This window comes from Acipenser ruthenus, chromosome 32 (assembly GCF_902713425.1).
Source record: "Acipenser ruthenus chromosome 32, fAciRut3.2 maternal haplotype, whole genome shotgun sequence".
NCBI lineage: Eukaryota > Metazoa > Chordata > Actinopteri > Acipenseriformes > Acipenseridae > Acipenser > Acipenser ruthenus.
Genome location: NC_081220.1, coordinates 11837231 through 11855689, shown reverse-complemented (window position 1 = coordinate 11855689; position 18459 = coordinate 11837231). Strand labels below are relative to the sequence as shown.

Genomic DNA, 18459 nt, shown 5'->3' with positions numbered 1-18459 from the left:
GTGTATATATATATATATTTATATATATATATATATATATATATATATATATATATATATATATATATATATATATATATAATGAAGATATATATTATAGTTTTATTATCATAATGAAAACAAATTACACATGACCACAGTTCTGTAACAAAATGACGTTCCCATACCGGGAGTCGAACCCGGGACGCCTGGGTGAAAACCAGGAATCCTAACCGCTAGACCATATGGGAAGCTCTTTAGCGAAATCATGGACATGCAACAGTAGCTAGTATAGGGTATAATGATTGGTAAACGTGAACCACAAAAACATATATTACAAACACGTTACAAACTTCAAGCCATTTATATTTATTCTCAATTTACACAAACTCTCGATTGATAAAAAAAAATAGAAAAAATCTCCCTTTGTGCTTCTCGGAAGACATACGATGGAGGGCGCACTGCAGTTTTTCAGTCTGGGGAATATTAAACATTAGGAGACTGCTTTAAAATACACATGTAGGGCGGGCGTCTCTGTTACAAAGAATTGTCATACTTTCTATGTATCTTCATAATGCGTTGGGACTAAATATGCAGATACATTAAAACTATTTGGAGAATGCGGACATCGATCCTGCTACTTCTCGCATGCTCAGAGAGCGCTCTACCATTTGAGCTAATTCCCCTTGAATTGTGCAACTATTCTCATAGGCTACATCGCTGCTTGATACCAGCAATTCAGATTGTCCTATAGTTCTTTTTTGGCAATGCAGTCTGATATGTGCAAATTCAAAAAATAAATGAATCAACTAAATAGCAAATATTTCGACGAGAGGTATGTTTTCAATTTCTTCAAAAAGTAGTCTCAGCTCGTTGATTCAGTCGCTTTAAAATCCACCTCTGTGTCCCGATGCAGCAGCGCTGTGTGCTGTGGCTCGAGCTTGTTGGACGAGGCAGGCAATGCAAAAATGCCGAAACTTGCTTTTGTATCACACGACAAACTTAAAGTATGCTTTAACGGCTTGGCTGTCTCAAGTTAGTTTGCATTGTTAATGTAACACCTCGTTGTTGCCCAGTCATTGTATCATATGAAGTAGAGCTTGCCAATTGGGGGCGACGTCTGCCAATAAAGGTTAAGACTATATTTGTAAGGATCATTTCTAGAGTGAAAAATGTTTTGAAGGGATTGGTCTCGGTATCCACCAGGAGGAGTGGGAGTGTTTTCTTCTCAGCACCGAGCTGAAAATGAATGTTGTTATCGGGCACTTGCTCACTGCTAGTAATGACCACTCCAATCTTCAGTCGGGGGTTGTTGAAGGAAGGGGACACATTTTGAGTGCGTATCTTATACTGGGAAAGTGTCAAAAACTGTATTCGTCCTCATAACGTTTTAGAAAATGTAAACAGCAGTTGGAGAATGCCGAAGTCGGTCATCCTAGCATGTTAAACGAGGGCATTTCTCACGTGAGCTACTTCCAGTAATAGATTCTTTATACTGTTCTCAATGGTCCGCATCACAGCCTGAGACCACGATCCAGTGGCAGTCGGAGATGTTTTTCAAAGTAATATGTTATTTGGAATATTAAAACAATCTTAAGTTAAATAACACATGTTTGGACACAAAATATTTTTCAGTGACTTCAACAAGTAGTCTGTTTACAACAAAAATGCAATCTGTGTTAGGAACGCTATTTTAGTCTGATTTAAAATGGAAATTAAAATGGTATTGAGTGCTGACAAGATTTTGGAATCAGCTGTTCCGTCACAATGGCCGTCATCAAAGGTTTCTACACAAAACAACAAGAAATCAAAAAAGTGTTCACTGGCTGAAAACAGTAAACACTACTATACAATGGCAAAAGGGACTTACTGCTGAAAAAAGAGAGATTATTAAAAAAATAAAATCATGGATTACCCATGTTCACATTTTTAAGTGCTGTTTTGAAAACAAGATCATTTTTCAATGAAAACTAAATTAAACTGAAAAACATAAAATTAAATACAGTAATATAACGTTCATGGATACATAATTAAAAATAAATGATAGAAAAACACAATGTACCCTATAGTACTATCAATGTACAATGCACTATTATGGTACTATACTATACATGAGAATTGAATTGTACTTTTTATTTCTAAGAAGTATCCTGGTGTCTACAGTATAATGCAACACTATACCACGGTACTACATGGTACTATTTATTTTACCATGGTACGATTTCTGTTGTCCCGGATACATGTATTACAGCACCATTATAACGGACAAATATATTAAATATAAATGCGCTTTGGATAAAACAGTCCCTCAGACAAGTTTCTAGCTGTCGTAAATATTACATTTTTAACACTCAGAACTGACACCTGTTGTAAAAATGTCAATCGTGTATTTTTATTAATATTATTACAAAATATAGAGTTTACTATCCGCGGATTTCTACAACTGACGTTTGTAATACGAACATATCTTATTATTGGTATTTTTTAATTCTTGGTGACTATACGTACAGTACTAGTGACAATTAAAATAATGCTGTAATAAAATTCTTCACTTCAGATGATTGTATTTCGAAATAAACCAAAAGACTTCAAGTTTCAATAATCTCCCGTCGTTGAAAACGCTCAGTAGTCTTGGTAGTTCTATGAGATCTGATTGGATAATTCCGTCACTTGATTCTTGGTAGCTGTGCGAAATCTGATTGTCTCTTTCCTGGTTAATTCTTGGTAGCGACACGGGCTATGATTGGTCAAAACTACCAAAATATTACCAAGATTGAACATCGACTTTTGGCTGGGTGTGAGGGAGACAGCTGTGCTGTCACCGGACTGCGTTGTCCTCCGACGCGATAGGTCTGCTTGCTTAGCTGTGGTCTTGCAGTGTGAAAATAGAGGTCAGCTTGACAGAGCATGAGTTACTGCGGGGGTTGCAGCGCTGAGACAGGATCTTCAAAAAAAATAACGATATTCCAAATTAAGGTTGTCTATTGTATCAAGGCCCGATTGGGTTTATTACACACATACCTACTGTTGCTCCATGAATGATGTAATGACAACTGTAAAAAAAGAAACGGATTGAAGCCAACCCAAAAAAGTAAGATTATTTAGTTCAATATCGTTATAGTTATAAATGTTGCACGCATTTTACAATATGAATTGCTATATGACAATGACCAATAAGTAATTTTGTTGCAATACTGTATACAATGTGAACAGAATCAGACATTGCTCCGTTGCCTCGAAGAAATATCTACAATTTGTATTTAAAAACAACGCCCAACGTGGGGCTCGAACCCACGACCCTGAGATTAAGAGTCTCATGCTCTACCGACTGAGCTAGCCGGGCTGACTGGAGGAAGTTTCTTTCACTCTAACCAACTGAGCTGTTCAATTTGTCTTACTATTAGAAAATACTGTGTACGACAGAATCAAAGATTCCAAATATAATCGACTGCACATCACCAGAAACAGCTTTGATGAGACAAAGTCGTATGACAGGAACCCTAAGAATGTTATTCCAGATTAATTGTCGCTTACAAACAACTGCAGCCTCCCTGCCTCAATACAAATAATACCAATACAAAAATCGAATTACATGTATTTAAAAATGAATGGTCTCATCCATCTGGAAGGATTGGTTCTGCATTGATACAGTATGAACCTTAATCTGAGTTGAGAGGCACCCAACCTGTGGAGGATTTTAAATGTGAGGGGATGTGAATAGAGTCAAATACATTTGCATCATATATATATATATATAATGAAGATATATATTATAGTTTTATTATCATAATGAAAACAAATTGCACATGACCACAGTTCTGTAACAAAATGACGTTCCCATACCGGGAGTCGAACCCGGGCCGCCTGGGTGAAAACCAGGAATCCTAACCGCTAGACCATATGGGAAGCTCTTTAGCGAAATCATGGACATGCAACAGTAGCTAGTATAGGGTATAATGATTGGTAAACGTGAACCACAAAAACATATATTACAAACACGTTACAAACTTCAAGCCATTTATATTTATTCTCAATTAACACAAACTCTCGATTGATAAAAAAAAAATAGAAAAAATCTCCCTTTGTGCTTCTCGGAAGACATAATAAATATAAATAATAATAATAATAAAGACATACGATGGAGGGCGCACTGCAGTTTATCAGTCTGTGGAATATTACAAATTAGCAGACTGTGCTTTAAAATACACATGTAGGGCGGGCGTCTCTGTTACAAAGAATTGTCACACTGTGTATGTATCTTCTTAATGCGTTGGGACTAAATATGCAGATACATTAAAACTATTTAGAGAATGCGGACATCGATCCCGCTATTTCTCGCATGCTCAGCGAGCACGCTACCATTTGAGCTAACTCCACTTGAATTGTGCAACCATTCTCGTAGGCTACATCGCTGCTTGATATCAGCAATTCAGATGGTTCTTTTTTGGCAATGTAGTCTGAGATGTGCAAATTCAAAAAATAAATGAATCAACTAAATATAAAATATTTCGACGAGAGGTATGTTTTCAATTTCTTCAAAAAGTAGTCTCAGCTCGTTGATTCAGTCGCTTTAAAATCCACCTCTGTGTCCCGATGCAGCAGCGCTGAGTGCTGTGCCTCGAGCTTGTTTGACGAGGCAGGCAATGCAAAAATGCCAAAACTTGCTTTTGTATCATACGACAAACTTAAGGTATGCTTTAACGACTTGGCTGTCTCAAGTTAGTTTGCATTGTTAATGTAACACCTCGTTGCCCAGTCATTGTATCATATGAAGTAGAGCTTGCCAATTGGGGGCGACGTCTGCTAATAAAGGTTAAGACTATATTTGTAAGGATCATTTCTAGAATGAAACATGTTTTGAAGGGATTGGTCTCGGTATCCACCAGGAGCAGTGGGAGTGTTTTCTTCTCAACGCCGAGCTGAAAATGACTGTTGTTATCGGGCACTTGCTCGCTGCTAGTAATGACCACTCCAATCTTCAGTCGGGGGTTGTTGAAGGAAGGGGACACATTTTGAGTGCGTATCTCATACTGGGAAAGTGTCAAACTCTGTATTCGTCCTCATAACGTTTTAGAAAATGTAAACAGCAGTTGGAGAATGCCGAAGTCGATCATCCTAGCATGTTAAACGAGGGCATTTCTCATGTAAGCTACTTCCACTAATAGATGGTTTATACTGTTCTCAATGGTCCGCATCCCAGCCTGAGACCACGATCCAGTGGCAGTCGGAGATGTTTTTCAAAGTAATATGTTATTTGGAATATTAAAACAATCTTAAGTTAAATAACACATGTTTGGACATAAAATATTTTTCCGTGACTTCAACAAGTAGTCTGTTTACAACAAAAATGCAATCTGTGTTAGGAACGCTATTTTAGTCTGATTTAAAATGGAAATTAAAATGGTATTGAGTGCTGACAAGATTTTGGAATCAGCTGTTCCGTCACAATGGCCGTCATCAAAGGTTTCTACACAAAACAACAAGAAATCTAAAATGTGTTCACTGGCTGAAAACAAGTAAACACTACTATACAATGGCAAAAGGGACTTACTGCTGAAAAAAGAGAAATTATTAAAAAAAATAAAATCATGGATTACCCATGTTCACATTTTTTAAGTGCTGCTTTCAAAACAAGATCATTTTTCAATGAAAACTAAATTAAACTGAAAAACATAAAATTAAATACAGTAATATAACGTTCATGGATACATAATTAAAAATAAATTATAGAAAAACACAATGTACCCTATAGTACTATCAATGTACAATGCACTATTATGGTACTATAATGCAGGACCACCATGAGAATTGAATTGTACTTTTTATTTCTAAGAAGTATCCTGGTATCTACAGTATAATGCAACACTATACCACGGTACTACATGGTACTATTTATTTTACCATGGTACGATTTCTGTTGTCGCGGATACATGTATTACAGCACCATCATAACGGACAAATATATTAAATATAAATGCGCTTTGGATAAAACAGTCCCTCAAACAAGTTTCTAGCTGTCGTAAATATTACATTTTTAACACTCAGAACTGACACCTGTTGTAAAAATGACAATCGTGTATTTTTATTGATATTATTACAAAATATAGAGTTTACTATCCGCGGATTTCTACAACTGACGTTTGTAATACGAACATATCTTATTATTGGCATTTTTTAATTATTGGTGACTATACGTACAGTACTAGTGACAATTAAAATAATGCTGTAATAAAATTCTTCCCTTCAGATGATTGTATTTCGAAATAAACCAAAAGACTTCAAGTTTCAATAATCTCCCGTCGTTGAAAACGCTCAGTAGTCTTGGTAGTTCTATGAGATCTGATTGCATAATTCCGTCACTTGATTCTTGGTAGCTCTGCGAAATCTGATTGTCTCTTTCCTGGTTAATTCTTGGTAGCGACACGGGCTATGATTGGTCAAAACTACCAAAATATTACCAAGATTGAACATCGACTTTTGGCTGGGTGGGAGGGAGACAGCTGTGCTGTCACCGGACTGCGTTGTTCTCCGACGCGATAGGTCTGCTTGCTTAGCTGTAGGCTTGCAGTGTGAAAATAGAGGTCAGCTTGACAGAGCATGAAACACTGCGGGGGTTGCAGCGCTGAGACAGGATCTTCAAAAAAATGACGATATTCCAAATTAGGGTTGTCTATTGTATCAAGGCCCGATTGGGTTTATTACGCACATACCTACTGTTGCTCCATGAATGATGTAATGACAACTGTAAAAAAAGAAACGGATTGAAGCCAACCCAAAAAAGTAAGATTATTTATTTCAATATCGTTATAGCTATAAATGTTGCACGCATTTTACAATATGAATTGCTATATGACAATGACCAATAAGTAATTTTGTTGCAGTACTGTATACAATGTGAACAGAATCAGACATTGCTCCCTTGCCTCGAAGAAATATCTACAATTTGTATTTAAAAACAACGCCCAACGTGGGGCTCGAACCCACGACCCTGAGATTAAGAGTCTCATGCTCTACCGACTGAGCTAGCCGGGCTGACTGGTGGAAGTTTCTTTCACTCTAACCAACTGAGCTATTCAATTTGTCTTACTATTAGAAAATACTGTGAACGACAGAATCAAAGATTCCAAATATAATCAACTGCACGTCACCAGAAACAGCTTTGATGAGACAAAGTCGTATGACAAGAACTCTAAGAATGTTATTCCAGATTAATTGTCGCTTACAAACAAGTGCAGCCTCCCTGCCTCAATACAAATAATACCAATACAAAAATCGAATTACATGTATTTAAAAATGAATGGTCTCATCCATCTGGAACGATTGGTTCTGCATTTATACAGTATCAACCTTAATCTGAGTTGAGAGGCACCCAACCTGTGGAGGATTTTAAATGTGAGGGGATGTGAATAGAGTCAAATACATTTGCATTATTATGTGTGTGTATATATATATATATATATATATATATATATATATATATATATATATATATATATATATATATCAAGTAACTGTAGCTTTATAATCATAATGAAAACACATTACACATGACCACAGTTCTGTAACAAAATAACGAAGACGTTTCCATAACGGGAATTGAACCCGGGCCGCCTGGGTGAAAAGCAGGAATCCTAACCGCTAGACCATATGGGAGCTCAGCAGTAAAATTCATGGACATGCGACAGTAGCTAGTATACAGTACAATGATGGGTAATTAAAAGAACCACAAAAACTGATATTTCATTACAAACACTACATCGCATCTTGATAAGAGCAATTTAGATTGTATTATCGTTTTTTTTATTGGCAATGTAGTCTGTGATTTGCAAATTCAAAAAATAAATTAATTAACTAAATAGAAAATATTTAGACTAGAGGTGTTTTCAGTTTCTTCTCAGCTCGTTGATTCAGTCACTTTAAACCCCCCCTCTGTGTCCCAATGCAGGAGCGCTGTGTTCTGTGGCTCGAACTTGTTTGACGAGGCAGGCAATGCAAAAATGCCAAAACTTTCTTTTGTATCACACGACAAACTTAAGGTATGCTTTAACGGCTTGGCTGTCTCAAGTTAGTATGTATTGTTAATCGCGTACCAGTGTTGTTATCGCGTACTAGTTGCATCTTTAACATAATTAGGTAAACTTTCAGCATGAACATAATTTAGATTTTGTTATGTAACATGTAATCAAAAATAATTATAAAATGATATCGCAAACCTTTTCCGAATTTTGAAATGTGTTAGCTTTAAGTTAAGTATATGGAAAACTATAAAGCGGTATGTAACTAAATATGCTAACTTAACATTAATGAGCAGGTTACATTCGACTTTATGAAGCAAAAGTAGTTCATTTTATAGGTGATGCAAAGCTTAATATATCGCTGAATATGTGGTTCTTTGTAATGGCCGAGGGAATCACACTGTTCAGAATAACGCACACTCACGCACGCACGCACGCACGCACACAAACACACACACACACACACATACACTTACACGTAAAATCCCTGTACACCAGTGTTAAAGACTTTTGTCGATATTAGGCAATGTTATATACACTTATGTAATATTTGCTATCATTTTTGGAGTTTTTCTCAAGTATTGTTTTTTAATGTTTTAACTTCTGAATAAAGATACTTTTTAATTGTTTGCTTCGTTTTCTTTATCTGTCCAATAAGCACTGGAATGTTATTAAATTAAATCATATTTAATGGCTCTTAAGTAACTATCCATATTTACAGTTATATAAGAACCTTCGATTCCACCTTTATTAAGAAATATATTTTTTTACTTGAAATTTATATAACCCGAGAAAAACTCAATCAAGAAATCAAGAAATATACTCCTGCCAATGCTTTACCTCCAGTCCACATTAGAAAACATACACGTCCTACTTACTTTGTTCTAGATATCTGTATGCTGCTGACTAAGTTTTAAACACACATGTTTGTATTGTGTTGCTTGTATTGTATTTGTCTTTCTATTTGACATTTATTGTTTCCATGCCCCCCCCCCCCCCCTGCTGGAGGGGGCGAGTGAGAATCAAAAACAGGGACTGCTGGAGGGAGCGAGTGTGAATCAAACACATGGACTGCTGGAGGGGGCGAGTGTGAATCAAACACAGGGACTGCTGGAGGGGGCGAGTGTGAATCAAACACAGGGACTGCTGGAGGGAGCGAGTGTGAATCAAACACATGGACTGCTGGAGGGGGCGAGTGTGAATCAAACACAGGGACTGCTGGAGGGGGCGAGTGTGATCAAACACAGGGACTGCTGGAGGGGGCGAGTGTGAATCAAACACAGGGACTGCTGGAGGGGGCGAGTGTGAATCAAACACAGGGACTGCTGGAGGGGGCGAGTGTGAATCAAACACATGGACTGCTGGAGGGGGCGAGTGTGAATCAAACACAGGGACTGCTGGAGGGGGCGAGTGTGAATCAAACACAGGGACTGCTGGAGGGGGCGAGTGTGAATCAAACACAGGGACTGCTGGAGGGGGCGAGTGTGAATCAAACACAGGGACTGCTGGAGGGGGCGAGTGTGAATCAAACACAGGGACTGCTGGAGGGGGCGAGTGTGAATCAAACACAGGGACTGCTGGAGGGGGCGAGTGTGAATCAAACACAGGGACTGCTGGAGGGGGCGAGTGCGAATCAAACACAGGGACTGCTGGAGGGAGCGAGTGTGAATCAAACACAGGGACTGCTGGAGGGAGCGAGTGTGAATCAAACACAGGGACTGCTGGAGGGAGCGAGTGTGAATCAAACACAGGGACTGCTGGAGGGAGCGAGTGTGAATCAAACACAGGGACTGCTGGAGGGAGCGAGTGTGAATCAAACACAGGGACTGCTGGAGGGAGCGAGTGTGAATCAAACACATGGACTGCTGGAGGGAGCGAGTGTGAATCAAACACATGGACTGCTGGAGGGGGCGAGTGAGAATCAAACACAGGGACTGCTGGAGGGGGCGAGTGTGAATCAAACACAGGGACTGCTGGAGGGGGCGAGTGAGAATCAAACACAGGGACTGCTGGAGGGAGCGAGTGTGAATCAAACACAGGGACTGCTGGAGGGAGCGAGTGTGAATCAAACACATGGACTGCTGGAGGGAGCGAGTGTGAATCAAACACATGGACTGCTGGAGGGGGCGAGTGAGACTCAAACACAGGGACTGCTAGAGGGAGCGAGTGAGACTCAAACACAGGGACTGCTGGAGGGAGCGAGTGTGAATCAAACACAGGGACTGCTGGAGGGAGCGAGTGAGAATCAAACACAGGGACTGCTGGAGGGGGCGAGTGTGAATCAAACACATGGACTGCTGGAGGGAGAACAGCTCAAACTCTTTCTCCCTCCTGGCTGGCCTCCTTGCGTCCGCCACCCGTCCGCTCCAGCTCATCCAGAACTCTGCTGCCCGCCTTGTGTTCTCTCTGCCTCGCTTCGCCCACGCTACTCCACTACTCCGCTCGCTCCACTGGCTCCCGATCACCGCTCGCATCCAGTTCAAGACTCTTGTACTAGCCTACAGATGCCTTGACCAGACTGCACCCAGCTACCTCCAGACCCTCATCTCTCCCTACACCCCCACTCGACCTCTCCGCTCCGCCTGCACTAGAAGACTAGCTCTACCTCCGCTACGCTCCCCTGCCTCCAGAGCCCGCTCCTTCTCCACCCTTGCTCCGCAGTGGTGGAATGACCTTCCTACAGATGTCAGGACTGCCCAGTCCCTGACCACATTCCGGCGCCTCCTTAAGACTCACCTCTTCAAAGAGCACCTGTAGAACTCCTCTGTTTGTATCCTGGGACACTATCACCCTTCATGTAAATGTGCTTTATTTTGCTCTTATCTGCCCCCTATTTTACTGCATTTAATCCTGTACTTCAGAATACTGTAATCTGCCAAGTGGTTAACCTGTAGTACTTTGTATTTAATCACATCCTGATGTAACTATCACTATTTAATCATATCCTGATGTAACTATCACTATTATCTGCTGTATTATTGAATTGTGGTTTGTCACACTTGTACTTTGCTTGAACAAAAGTTATTGTATTTCTTGCTCTTTTTGTATTACTTGTATTGTAACACTTGAAATGTATTTGCTTACGATTGTAAGTCGCCCTGGATAAGGGCGTCTGCTAAGAAATAAATAATAATAATAATAATAATAAACTCTGTGCATTGAAAATCTTACCACAATAAACCCCCCAACGCTTTCCCCATGGGTATATGTACACATATATATTAAATACACATATACAGTATATATTGCACAGTACAGACAAACGGGCAGATGCTGGCCCTGATACGATAGCACACTGTCTGTCTGTCTGTCTGTCTGTCTGTCTGTCTGTCTGTCTGTCTGTCTGTCTGGTACATGGTAACTTGGCACTGTATTACCTGCGCAATCCCTTATGAGGTTTACCTACATACAATGCATTCACCATAGCTTACCCTGGTTTGCCTTGTTTATTAATATACTTTGCCAGACCTCACTATTCTTTGCAATGCTTACCTTTGCTTTCACTGTGCTTTATTACACTATGCTGTGTGTTTAGTATGGGAAAGTTTCTATGGGTTTGCATGGCATTTTTGTAGTTTTCCTCCATGCATTTCCATGGTTATACTATGAATTTACCATAGTTTACCCTGGCTGGGGGCTTCCGAAATGATCTTCCATGGCATTGCAGACAGACAGACAGACAGACAGACAGACAGTAGCTCTACAATGATAATGCAGTGGTCATCTATTACACTAATGGGTAATGGTAGTTTGTGCTGTGCAGAATATAACACCCCTGAACCCTGTCTCTTCAATGGCAATACAGACAGACAGACAGTGGCACTGCAATGGCAATGCAGACAGAAAGACAGATGGGGGCACTGCAATGGCAATGCAGACAGAAAGACAGATGGGGGCACTGCAATGGCAATGCTGACAGACAGACAGACGGGGCACTGCAATGGTAATGCAGACAGACAGACAGACAGTGGCACTAGAATGTCAATGCAGACAGACAGACAGACAGTGGCACTGCAATGTCAATCCGGTGGTCCTGTATTGCACTGAGGGGTAATGGTAGTCTGTGCTGTGCAGTGTGTTTCACCTCTGACCCCTCTCTCTCCTCTCTTTGCTGGAGCAGAAAGGCGTGGGCGACAGTTTTGTGGACGAGCTCCTGCACATGCTGGACACCAATCAGGACGAGGTGGTGGACCTGAAGGAGTTTGGGAACTTGATCGGGATCATGCCAATGGGGTACAGCGGCAAGGGGAAAGGGGGGCGCACACACACTCACTGAGACCCCCAGAAAGAGGAGTGCAAACCAGGGGGGGGGGGGATTGTGGCGATGGGGCACAGCGGGATAGAGAATGAGGGGTGCATCCTAATACCCAGTACAACTGAGAATCACACACCGCTGGACCTGCTCTGCACAGACTGGAGATTTTGACTGGAGGTCATCTGGTGATCTGCCAGCACCTCAGCACAGATGAAGCAGGACTGCGTCGCGCAGCAGGGGTGAGATACGAAGGAGACACTGAAAGCACACAGCTGTTGCGCAGCACCTCCTGGCTGCAAAAGTTACTCGATTGTTTTTAATTGAGAATTTTGCAGGCACTTTAAGCTTCCTGTTAAAATTCTGCATTGTTTCCCCCTCAAGGTTTTGCTTTTTGATGTGTCAAGATGTGTGAAAAATAAAGACTTTGTTGGTGACGTCTGCGCTGTGAATTATGCCTGGTCTGTTCAACAGCTGTTTTTTTTTTAATTTATTTATTGGCATTTTTTAATGTACCAGTGCACCCTCTGGTGGTGGCGTATTGAAAGTACAAGTAGTTTGAGCGATTCCAATATTACAGTTTTTCTCGATTGCTAAGACTCTTTTAATGAAACTGGGGTCCACTTGATCTCCATCATAACCTAATGAGCACAACAGTATTCTTTTTTGCAAAACAGTAAGCCATTTCTCATTGCTTTCACACACAATACAAATGCTAAACACATTTTTGCAATACAGTAAACAAAACTCTCTACAAAAGACGCAAAACTCAGCTGAGTAAATCATGTCAAACAAAATTAAAACATTTGGTCACAGCTGATAGAAATTACTCCCATGAATGTGAACATCTTCTGCACGTGTGCAAAACTTCTTTTCAAAATTGTTCAATCAGCAATCAGTCCTTATTCATGCATAAAAGAGGTCATCTCTGAGTTGCTGTTTGCAAGAATGGACCAAGTAAGAGGCCGAGGGTGAGGGCAAGGACAAAGGAGAGGTAGAGGTAGAGGTAGAGGGGCCCATAGAGGAAGAGGGGTTCAGATGCGTGGTGGTGGAGTAGCTCAAAGGGGAATACAAAGAGCTAATGTTTCAGATGTAATTCGTGCCACAATTATTGACCATATTGTCAATCATGGCCTTTCCATGAGAGAGGCTGGGCAGCGGGTCCAGCCCAATCTCAGTAGATCAACTGTGGCATCAATAGCAAGAATATTCAAGAATGAGAACAGGTAAGTTACAATGCTATACCACACTGTATTTCAGTATTAAGTATGTGTAAAATAGTTGTTCTGTCAATGCCCTTCATGTGACCATCAAAATGTCATGGTTTGTACATATTTACTGTATTTATAGAATTCAAAGACAACCACACGCTAGTGGCAGAGGTAAAGTCTTCACTGCGGCACAGGAAGCTGCCATAGCGGATATGGTTGTTGCCAACAATTCCATAAGATTGCGAGAGATCCAGACAGCAGTCATTCAAGACCACAACATGTTCAGAAATGTCAACAGTGTGAGTTTGGCCACTATTGATCAGGTCCTTAAAAGACACAAAGTGGAAATGAAACAACTTTACAAAGTCCCATTCCAAAGAAACAGTGACAGCGTGAAGGAGACTAGACTCCAGTATGTACAGGTAAGGGTTTGTCACTGTAATGCCTTTTCTTACAGTAAAACATTGCATTGCATGCAGCTGGAATATTTTACAATGTATTTACTTTATGTATACATAAATACTGTGTTTCTATTGTATTTTTATCTTAGAGAATAACGGAGCCTGAAGCAAACGCAACACCCCATACATTCATTTATGTGGATGAAGACGGCTTCAACCTTTCAAAAGTAAGGAGACGAGGGAGGAACCTCATTGGTAAGAGGGCCACCGTAAATGTGCCAGGGCAAAGGGGTGCAAACATCACCATGTGTGCCGCTAGCTCCAGCGATGGTGTTCTTTGCCACATCCCTACAATTCGCCCATACAATACAGAATGTCTCCTCACATTTGTTGATGCATTACACCACAGAGTGGTACCACCAGAAGAGAGAGGGCTGGTGAGGCCTGACATGTCCCGCTTCGTCATCATATGGGACAATGTTGCTTTCCAGCACTCCCGTCTGGTTACTGAATGGTTTGCAGCCCACCCACGAATGATGATGCAATTTCTCCCTCCGTACTCTCCTTTTCTCAATCCAATCGAGGAATTCTTCTCTGCATGGAGGTGTAAAGTTTATGATTAGCGTTCACATGACCAGATGTCCCTCCTAGACGCAATGAATGCCGGTTGTCTGGCAATCACTGCAGAGGACTGCCAAGCATGGATGCGCCATGCAAGGATATTTTTTCTCACTGCATTGCGAGGGAAAACATCCGGTGTGATGTTGATGAAAACATGTAGCCTGATCGACATGAACGAATGGACTGAATGTGTATTTGTGTTGCCTTTTTTGACATTGCTTTGTTTTTGCAGTGATTGTAAGCTTGGTGTATTTTATTTGTATTCTCTGTATATACAGCATCATTGAATTTGTAAAGGACAAAATGGAAAAAGGTAAAATAAAGCCTTTTGTTTCTGGATATTCATTATCTTGAGTGACATTCTTTCTGCATTGGTCATCTTTGGTAAAATCATTTTAGGAAAAAAGAATACAGCCCATGATAATACAGCTGTGATAATATGTTTACTTGCCTTTTATGGTGCATACTATAATTATAGTATCAACAAATGGCACAGACACATAAAAGAGGGTTAACCATGTCAGGGTATATTGATAGTCGTAGTTAGTATTTATAGGGCCATTGTGTAACGATTGATTGAAATAACTATTCATTAGATAACAAGTTGTATGTTTTGATGGAGGTAGTTGATTTTGTGTCATGTATTTAATGTTTTGAGAGTCTTAGTGCATTTTGCAAATTAAATGTGTCATTTTGGCCAACGTGTTTCAGTTTGGGGATGCGTGTTAATTGTTTTGAAAAAGTGAATTCTGTTTGGACAAATGTGCTCAAGCAATCGAGAAAAACTGTAACAGTACCTTGCAGTGAAATAGACCACAGCATTACCAGCAGCTACACAAAGGATTGGGAAAAACAGACACACCGACACACCGACAGACAGGCTGACTGTTACACAGTGTGAGGGTGTGCCGAGTGGCTGATCTTAAACAGGGAAGACGTACAACCAAAAGTTAAAAACTATACGAACATAATTTTGCTATTTTATTTAACATCATGTAATCAAAGAAACTATTAAATTATATCGCAAAAAAAAGTCTACCGGAAGAAAGCCATAATAGTAGTACAGTATTTCATGTTAGATTTTGAAATGTCACAGTTTTGTCAGTTTATATGGGGGAAAAAAAACAAAGTGATGTGTAATTAAATATGATTCATTATTCAGCCGGTTTCATTCGACTTTATGAAGCAAAATTGGTTAATTCTACAGGGTGTTGCAAAACGTTTGGCCAGCGCTGTAGCGGTGAAGTGAAACTGGAAAACGATTCAAAACTTGGAGGTGAGGAATCAGGTCTGAGGACAGCTGACCATCAGACTTCCCCTGATAATGATCATTTTAAACAGATATTAATCGTTTGAACTTTGCATCCGTTACAAATCACAAGCAAGAAAGAAAAAAAAAACTAGCATCAAAATGCTCTGCTCCAAAGGATTCATTATTATTATTATTATTATTATTATTATTATTATTATTTTTATTATTATTATTATATGTGTCTCTTCTTTGTGTTGTTCTTCTTCTGGGATTCAAAGTCCAAGCTCGCGTAGGTGACCAGACTGTCCTCTTCATCTCTCCTCTTCAAGAGATCAACAGGGTTTATTAAATATTATTATTATTATTATTATTTATTTCTTAGCAGACGCCCTTATCCAGGGCGACTTACAATTGTTACAAGATATCACATTATACATTATTTCACATTATACAGATATCACATTATTTTACATACAATTACCCATTTATACAGTTGGGTTTTTACTGGAGCAATCTAGGTAAAGTACCTTGCTCAAGGGTACAACAGCAGTGTCCCCCACTGGGGATTGAACCCACAACCCTCCGGTCAAGAGTCCAGAGCCCTAACCACTACTCCACACTATATCATCAATAATAATACAGTACATACCAATAGCAGAACCTCTCAGCCAATAACTTTCAATTGGGATTCCAAATCTTGTCACACGAGAACAGGACCCCATTGATGCACGGCGCAGCCGGCCGCGGATTGGCTTCATTATGAACCCTTTCAGCTATTTTCTAGATTTCCTGCATGAAAACGCTTCAAATCCAGGACGGCCCTTCTAAAAGCCCACCGCTCTTATCACAGGACAGCTCTTATCGGAATACGCAGTGAGGGGTCTTTTCTGACTTGGTTTAGGTCTTACATGCTCATATATGGTATTGTATTTACCATTCGTGGGCATGTAAACCCTTCTTCCAGCGCGTAAATCACGCGTAAACCAAGTCAGAATAGAGCCCTGAATGCACGAGTATCAAAAACCTCAATTCCGTCTCAGATTGTACTGATCCCCCTGGGGCACTCGACGTCGTGCGCTGAAGGGATCGCTTAACTATAGACGCGAGACACTGAATCCCATTGACTTGTATACAATACAATACAATACAATACAATTTACATTTCTATAGGATCAGAAAGCGCTTCACGCACGCACGCGCACACACATAGACGAATGCACGCACGCACAAACACACACAACCAATTAAACCATTGAATGAAAAATGATTTGACACAAAATGCTATAAAATTGAAATTAAAAAAGTGACAAAAAAGTGGTTTTAATTATAAAATTAGAAAACAACTGAGATAAAAAGCGAGTTTGTAAAAACAGAACAATTAAAAAAAGTCTAATGCATGAAATGAATATGTCAACTTTACCTTTCTATCTCCGCTGCCGGGGGTCCTTTTGTAAATTACATGTGTGGAGTCTTCAGTGGACGCTGGGAATGCAAAGTTGAGACGTCACTGACAGAGTATCAGAACGAGGCTGAGTGTCGATAGATGAATACCAACAGCTTCTCTCCGGGCCGCGGTAATAAGCGGCAGAGAAGCGGCTGGTAACAGCCCCGCGGGTAACCTGCTTCTTAACGTCTTTCTTATAATACAGACACTGTGTAACCTTGCTTAAGAACTGCACAGAAATGAAGCACGTGCACTCTGCAGTAATACCACCTGCTGGCTCGCGGTGTAGAATGAGAGACCCGACCCCTCCCCTTAATCACAGACCACTGGGGTCCTAATATCTATATATACACATATATAATGCGTCTGTATGCAACAAAACTACATGAATACAGTGGAAACAAAATACATTTGAACAACAACCGAATATGTTTTTGTATTAATACTGATATAATATTAATAGCATAATATAAATAACAATAACAATAACAATATTTATCACCATCGTCATAGTTACAATAACAATAATAATAATAATTTTGAAAGTGTTTTTTATCAGTAATGAAATCGTATCTATAGAGATATACAATGCGGTGCACTGACTCGCTAGCCCGCTGCAGAACCATCACTGGCTGTAGCGCTATAAACTCGCACCAGCGCACAGGGAGGGAGCGGCCGGGACGGTACCTGGTTTGAAGCGGCGGCGGGTCCACAGCGCGCAGCCGCAGAGAGCCGCGGAGAGAGCGAGGAGGGAGACCCCGGAGAACACGGCGTACTGAACCAGGCACCGCTCTGCAACCAGACCTGGGTTCAATTACAATTACAGCAGAATTGTTTACTGACATTTCAATTACAATTGGGTACAATTCCAGTTACATTTACGCTACAGTAATTACAATTAGAATGACAGTTACACTAAAAAATAACATAAACAACTCCCCACATTAACATGTTTACTCTGCTTATCCTAAATAACCCAAACAACAATAATAATCACATGTACAAATACACAAACATAAAACTTGTATCTGTTTCTCAAGCCTATTCCAGTGTATTATTTTTTTTTATAAATACAACTTTTACAAAATAAGAGTTTTGGTGGTCCAGTGGTTAGAGAAAGGGGCTTGGTACCAGGAAGTTCAAATCCCAGCTCAGCCACTGACTCACTGAGCAAGTCACTGAACCTCCTTGTGCTCCGTCCTTCGGATGAGACGTACAACAAACGAGGTCCTATTGGAATCGACTCTGTTGCAGCAGTTGCTTTGGATAAAATCGTCTGCTAAA

General features: G+C 40.2%; 6 non-coding genes across 6 annotated transcripts; 2 read left to right on the top strand and 4 right to left on the bottom strand.

The window, feature by feature from the left end:
- Window positions 1-158: 158 nt before the first annotated feature.
- trnae-uuc (transfer RNA glutamic acid (anticodon UUC)) lies at window positions 159-230 on the bottom strand. The gene has a single exon. It is a non-coding gene; the product is annotated as a tRNA-Glu (tRNA).
- An 884-nt stretch (window positions 231-1114) lies between these two features.
- LOC117965296 (small nucleolar RNA U3) lies at window positions 1115-1320 on the top strand. The gene has a single exon (XR_004661421.2). It is a non-coding gene; the product is annotated as a small nucleolar RNA U3 (small nucleolar RNA).
- Window positions 1321-3249: 1929 nt separating this feature from the next.
- On the bottom strand, window positions 3250-3322 carry trnak-cuu (transfer RNA lysine (anticodon CUU)). Its single transcript has one exon. It is a non-coding gene; the product is annotated as a tRNA-Lys (tRNA).
- A 491-nt stretch (window positions 3323-3813) lies between these two features.
- Window positions 3814-3885, bottom strand: trnae-uuc (transfer RNA glutamic acid (anticodon UUC)). Its single transcript has one exon. It is a non-coding gene; the product is annotated as a tRNA-Glu (tRNA).
- Window positions 3886-4794: 909 nt separating this feature from the next.
- LOC117395778 (small nucleolar RNA U3) lies at window positions 4795-5000 on the top strand. Its single transcript, XR_004543698.2, has one exon. It is a non-coding gene; the product is annotated as a small nucleolar RNA U3 (small nucleolar RNA).
- Window positions 5001-6938: 1938 nt separating this feature from the next.
- Window positions 6939-7011, bottom strand: trnak-cuu (transfer RNA lysine (anticodon CUU)). Its single transcript has one exon. It is a non-coding gene; the product is annotated as a tRNA-Lys (tRNA).
- Window positions 7012-18459: the final 11448 nt, after the last annotated feature.